We start from the raw sequence: 6683 nt of genomic DNA on the forward strand, positions 1-6683 counted from the left end.
CTTTAAATAACAAAAAAATATATATTAAAATATATGAATAGATTCAAAAGAAGTTATATGTATGAAATAACATAAGATTAATAGTATACATGGAATAAAATTAACTTTATCATGAATTATATATATACAATAATGTATGCGAGCATTTACATAAAATATTATACAAAATATTAAAATGATATGATATAAAAATTTTGCAATAATGATTGTAAAAAAAATACAATTATCGAAAGTAGGTCAAAATATAAAAATAAGTCAACAAGAAACAAAAAAAAAATGAATGTGAAATGAATCTTAAAAAATGATAGAAAACTTAATTAAAATAAAATTAAAACAAAAGGGATAATTTACAAATGAAATAAACTTTTGAAATTAAAATGAGGACCAATGCACAATGAGTACAAATGCACAGGGGTTAAAGCTGTAAATAATCCAGATCCCAAAACGCAGTGTTAAAACACGGACTAAATTAGTATTGAAATAAATTATGAGGTCCAAACTAAAATAAAGGAAAACTGGATTTAGAAGAACATTTAATACGGAGGAACTTGGCGCGCAAATACCCCATCAACAAGGAAACGCGCGGATCTAGGTTACTTGGGTCGGGTCACGCGCGAGTCCTCTCCACCCTTTTGAACGGCGCCGTTTCACTTTGCAATCAAAATTAAAGAAAAAACTAAATGGCAATCTGCCATTTTCACAAACAGCAAATCAAATCCCTAATGTTAGGGCTTCAACTTTGAGACACCGCTGAACCACCATCAAACTTGGTGGCCGACCATGCACAGAAGAGATGCAATCAGAGGCCAGAGGTAAGTACTCTTTTTCCTTTATTCACTTCATGCAAAATATAAGAGAAAAGAAAAGAAGAAAAAAATATTAAAAAAAACGAGATCTGAAAACTAAGAGAAAAAAAAACTGAAAACTCGAATCACCTTTTGATTTTTCTTTTTTATGTTGCTCTTTTCTTTTTGTATTCAATATTTAGTAAATCCTCCTAAAATCAGTGTTTAGAATGGCTTTTTATAGCCAAATTACATCAAGAATATACAGGAAAAATAAATAAAAAATCTTTATTTTTTGCTGTATTGTTGTTATTTGCCGTTATTTGTGTGCTGGCAATCTGTTTTGCAGGTATGCACGGCGTGGAGAAGCTGTTCGTGGTGACGTGTCAACGCAGAGCATGAAGCAACGACGCGCGTGGAAGTTGGCACGAGGCCAGCAGCGGCGCAAGGGGGAAAGGGAACCCTAGTGTTCTAAAATTATTAAACTTTGGGCCTGGGCTGGTTTTTTTTGTTATTGGGCCATTTAATTTGTATTTTGGGCCTTGTTATTTTGAATTTTGGACGGGTATTATTAAGGACATTGGACTTTAATTTTGGTTTTTTTTTTAGTTTATTTTGTGTTTTGGTTTTTTGTATGGGCCCGGGCGAAATGGGCCTATTACAAGACTATTTTTCTAGCTTCATTTCAGAGACCCTCATATTTAATGTCTAGGCAAAGTGTAACACTCCTATACCTAACTCGCTCGTCAGTTCCGAGCATAAGAATGTTACATTCATTGTCGAATCAATTTCAGAGAAATTCAGTTCAAATACTCTTCCTAATCAAATTAATAGGACAATTTACAATTAATATTAAATCTCTAATTTCATTCCAAGTTTTAATTGAGCTTTTGTTAGCTATTGCAACAGTTTTTAAGTCATTTAGGACTTATTTGCAAACTTTTAAAACTTATAGCAATTTCTTAGTATCATATTCATACACTATTTTTTCTCCTCCTCCCCCTTTATGTATATGTGTCCCTTGCATTTGAGTATAGTTTGATTATGTACAACATTAATTAATATTTCTCTCATTTCATACATACTTTTATTAAAGTTGTCTATTTGAGTGGCAGTCACTAAATTATTTATATTTCAGTCTATGAAATTCAAAATTAAGATCTGATTTTTATTTTTGAAACTAGACTTAATGAAGTTTTTACCATGAAAATTCCAAAATTTCTATTTAAACCCAAAAATACAATTTTTTTTCTTCAAATCTTCCATTGTTCTACATTTAATCAACTTTGACCCTTTTGTACTAAAAATTAATTATCTAATAGTACAAGACTCGTATTTAGTTGTCAATTATTTTCCTAGAAAAGAGACTCACTAAAATTTTAGTCATATAAATTTCATATCCTAATTTTTCGCTTTTTTACAAATTACTATAATTTTTCAAAATTAGAACAAAAGAACCTGAAATCATTTTGAGAGTAACACCCTTAACTCGTATTCGTTGCCGGAATAGGGTTACGGAGCATTATCAGAACATTCAGAAATATTTACAAATAAATCATGCAAGTTACTATTCAAATTTCGAAATCATTCGCAACATCCCTTACATGGACCCTCGAAGTCCAATACGAGCATTAGAATCCAGTTGAGACTTAGTCGAAACCTCTAAGAATTTTTTGCGAATTTCCAAAAATTTACTAAGGTGCAGGGCTCACACGCCCGTGTGGTCCAAGGGACACGCCCATGTGACCTTGGGACACGCCCGTGTGCTAGGCCGTGTGTTTAATTAAATCATTTCAAAATTAGGTACAGGTTTCACACGGCCAAGACACACGCTCGTGTTCTAGGCCGTTCAGCACACACAGCTAAAACACAAGCCCGTGTACTCAATTCTTAGCATTCTATTTCTCAAAATTAAGGTGTAAGGGACACACGGCCTAACTGCACACCGATGTACCCAGCCGTGTGTCACACACGGTCTAGACACACGCCCGTGTGTCTGCCCGTGTGGACAAAATAAATCAATTTCCTAGCCTTATTTGTCACCCAAATTTACCATTTTCCTGCACTATAACATACCAAACACATTCCAACCATTTCAAGCATTCAAATTTAGCAATTTCCATCAATCTATATGGCATATCATTGCATGCATACATGTTTACAATCTTACCTTGGTTCAATCCATGTGTTAGACATGATTTGATCAACTAATTAGCATATATATATAGCTACCATAGCATAACATTACAAGTATATCAAAACATGCCATTACTAGCCATTCCAATTGCTAAATTACAAACCACATATTTAAGCCATCAATGGCCAAGTTAGCCTATACATGCCATTATACCAAAATAATTTTACTATATGTACCCAAAATAGCTAATAGATAGTATGATGATACTCTAATGATCTCCAGCCTTCACAAGCTTCCGAGCACTATAAAACAGGGGAAAATAAAACAGAGTAAGCATTACATGCTTAGTAAGTTCTTATAACGGAAACTAAACTTACCAATCCAGTTTATTAAATCTAAGCATATGATATCATGTTTTCCATCCATTTGGCAAAATTGCCCAAACACAGGCATCCAATCAAGCATGTTAGTACAAACTTTACATATACATCAAGTAAGGATAGGTGAGCTCATCATGCAATATTCTTTCAAGACATTATCATTTCATCTCATAATTCACATACCATGTCAAGAGTTTTATGTCCGTTGAATCATTGAAATTTTGATGGATACTCAAGTGGTACACTCGAGGTGTATGATTCAATAACTCGTCAATTCTTTTTCAAGAGTATCCATTAGGGCACCTAATCAAGGAAAACACTCTTGAGCCACATATCGTCTAATAGGATTACCAGTCCAGGCTAAATCCTTTATATAACGTATGCTTAGAAGAGCTCAATTAGGATTACCAGTCCAGGCTAAACCATAATCGTAACGTATACTCGAGAGGTATTATATCAGGATTACCTGTCCCGGCTAAATCCTTTCTATAATGAGGTCAATAGGATTACTTGTTCGAGTTAAATTCGTCAGCAACAAATGCAAGACCTTAACCATTTCAGGAAAGCACATATATTCATCGGAATTCAGTTTTCAATCGGGACTTAACCCTTTTTCACCATTTCAAGCATATATTAAAATTTTCATTATTGCGTTCAAATCATGTACATCAATATAAGTCACAATCCATACAAACACAACTTTCAATTAAACATATTTACATGCTCGATTAAGTTACACGAACTTACCTCGACACTTGTTCGCGTATAAAATCTACTAATCTGGAACCTTTTCTTTTCTTCAGTCTAACCTCGAATTTGTGTTGCCTGGATCTATGTAAATAGCTTTAATCATCAATTTCTCATATTTCATACTCATTTGGACTCAATTTATATTTTGGGTAAAATTATCATTTTACCCCTAACTTTTCCATAAATTCCAATTTTGTCCCTAGGCTGGGAAAATGAAACTTGTGTAATTTACTCCCTATTTCAAGCCCAACCAAAATCCCATTACAAAATTTTGCAGCACATTTATTCATAAAAATTCAGCATTTTTCTTCAATTTCACAATTTTACATTTTAGTTCCTAAATCATGTTTTCATCAAAAATCACTTTATAAAAGTTGTTTATCTATCAACAACCTTTCATTTTCTACCATAAATTTCTAACTTTCAGCATATATATCCATGACCCAAATTTCATATCTTGATAAATTTTCAAATTAATCCCCTAAATAGAAGGATTAGACTATCCCGATTCCAAAAATATAAAAATTACTAAAAAAAGGACTTGATTTCATACCTTTTTAAGCTTGGAAAGTTTTCTTCCTCTCTCTTAGGGTTTCCATAGAAATTTTGGGGAAGAAGACATGAAAATAAGATGATAAGTTCTTTTTAATTAATTATCATCTTTTAATTTTTGTAATTTCCATGGATGAGTCACAAAAAATCTACATACTTTTATTTAATGGTCTAATTACCATATAAAGATTTTAAGTTTTGAATTTCATAGCTATTTAATCCTTATATCTACTAGAATTCAACTTTTGCATTTTATGTGATTTAGTCCGTCTTGTAATTAAACACTTAATCGATAAAATTTTGGCATCAAAATTTTCACACATGTCTAGCATAATACGGAGCATATAATAAAATGAAAATAAATTTTATTTTTGGATTGGATTTCTAGTCCCGAAGCTACTGTTCCAATTTCACTAAAAAATGGGTTGTTTCATTGAGCTTGTCTCACAAAAATCCATATATCTCAAAATTTACAATTCTATTGCTTATATTGTTTCTTTTATGCAAAAAAAGACTAATCAAGTTTTAATTTCATATCTAATTAACCCTCTAAATCAATCTCTATAATTTTTGGTGAATTTTCAAAGTTGGACCACTATTGTTATCCAAACTATTTTTATCCAAACTATTTTGATGAATATGTTTACTAAAAGTACTTATATTTTGATTAAAGTATATGTACATTGCTTAAAGTATCGATACTTTTCTCAAAGTACCTTTACCAAAGTATCAATACCTTTGTTATAGTATCGATACCTTTATCCTGGTGTTAATACCGTTTTACAATTCGATATTTGAGAATTTAAGAAGAATTCAATATGGGTTATTTAATCTTAAACCCATTTAATTTCAGTAAATTTTACAAAATTAAAAAAATATTCAGATTCTACAATTAGGTACACTTATGTTCACAATTAAATTTAACATATGTGCTCTGTAACACCCCAAACCTGGCCCAGACGTTATGGCTGAATCTGGCGATGTCACATGATAGCGTTTGAAACTAAGTTGCTACGATAAAATAATTTCCATTGGTTAACTCTTGTTGACCCTAAATTCGTTACTAATCTAGTCATTCGTTTTTACACATTTCGCTGCGAAAGCTTTTAAAAGTCGTTTTGAGTAAATCGCGTGTTTAGAGAAAACTTGCCTTTTTTGAAAACCGAGTTTTTAAACGTCTTAACAGTTATAAGTCCACAATAAATAATTACCCAACTAGGTAAAAGTCCCAGAAAGTCCGCAATTTACATAAAAAATTAACCCAGAAAATAATTAAGAATTAAATACCCAAAGTTGAAATCAAAATAGTTTAAATACGTGTGGCCACCGTCAAGTCCTCCGCTGCACCAATCAGTTAAGTTGAGGGAGTACCTGTATAGATTAAGCAGAAGGGGTGAGTTTACTGTAAACAGATAATCACAGTCTGGGCCTAAGCCCTTTTCAATATCAGTATTAGTATCAGTTTGGCCTTAGCCTATCTTAGTAATAGATATGCATATACAAAAATCCTACCTAACCAGCCTCTACACTCCATCTCCGTCCAACCCTACACTCCATGTAGGGATATAATCAACCCACCCATCTCTACACTCCAAATGGCACCGAATGCAGCACCAGACAGTGATTTGCAGCTGAGTTGCCAGTAAGTTAGGTTCAAAGCCTTTTAGTACACTTCCTCCGATCAATATCAAACCCCCAACCCAATGCAATGCAGCATACAATTATGTCATGCTATCTCATAGTAACAATTCATTCAATATCAATTCAGTGAAATATTATCATGCTCAATCACTTATATACGTGCAAAAGTCATCCAGTCATCTTATACAATTAGGGGTCTAGGTAACTCACTGACCCTACAGTAGGTTCACAGTCGTCTCAAGTGACCCATGCAACCTTAGCCACAAATCAGTGAAAATGGGCTCACACGCCCATGTTGTCTGCTCATGTGGGCCCATACGGCCCAAATTAGCTTTGGCCGTGTGGATCACATGTCTTGGCCCAGAATCCCACACGCCCGCGTGTTTCACCTATGTGGGCCCACATGCTTATGTGGCCCCTACAGCCTAAATTGGTCGA

General features: G+C 33.3%; 2 long non-coding RNA genes across 2 annotated transcripts; one reads left to right on the top strand and one right to left on the bottom strand.

The window, feature by feature from the left end:
• The first annotated feature begins 289 nt into the window (after positions 1–289).
• Positions 290–1513, top strand: LOC107927368 (uncharacterized). Its single transcript, XR_001692432.2, has 2 exons — positions 290–812; positions 1135–1513. It is a non-coding gene; the product is annotated as an uncharacterized lncRNA (long non-coding RNA).
• LOC121210858 (uncharacterized) lies at positions 451–1138 on the bottom strand. Its single transcript, XR_005906119.1, has 2 exons — positions 936–1138; positions 451–837 (listed from the first exon to the last, which is right to left on the bottom strand). It is a non-coding gene; the product is annotated as an uncharacterized lncRNA (long non-coding RNA).
• Positions 1514–6683: the final 5170 nt, after the last annotated feature.

Source organism: Gossypium hirsutum, chromosome A12 (genome assembly GCF_007990345.1).
Source record: "Gossypium hirsutum isolate 1008001.06 chromosome A12, Gossypium_hirsutum_v2.1, whole genome shotgun sequence".
Classification (NCBI taxonomy): domain Eukaryota; kingdom Viridiplantae; phylum Streptophyta; class Magnoliopsida; order Malvales; family Malvaceae; genus Gossypium; species Gossypium hirsutum.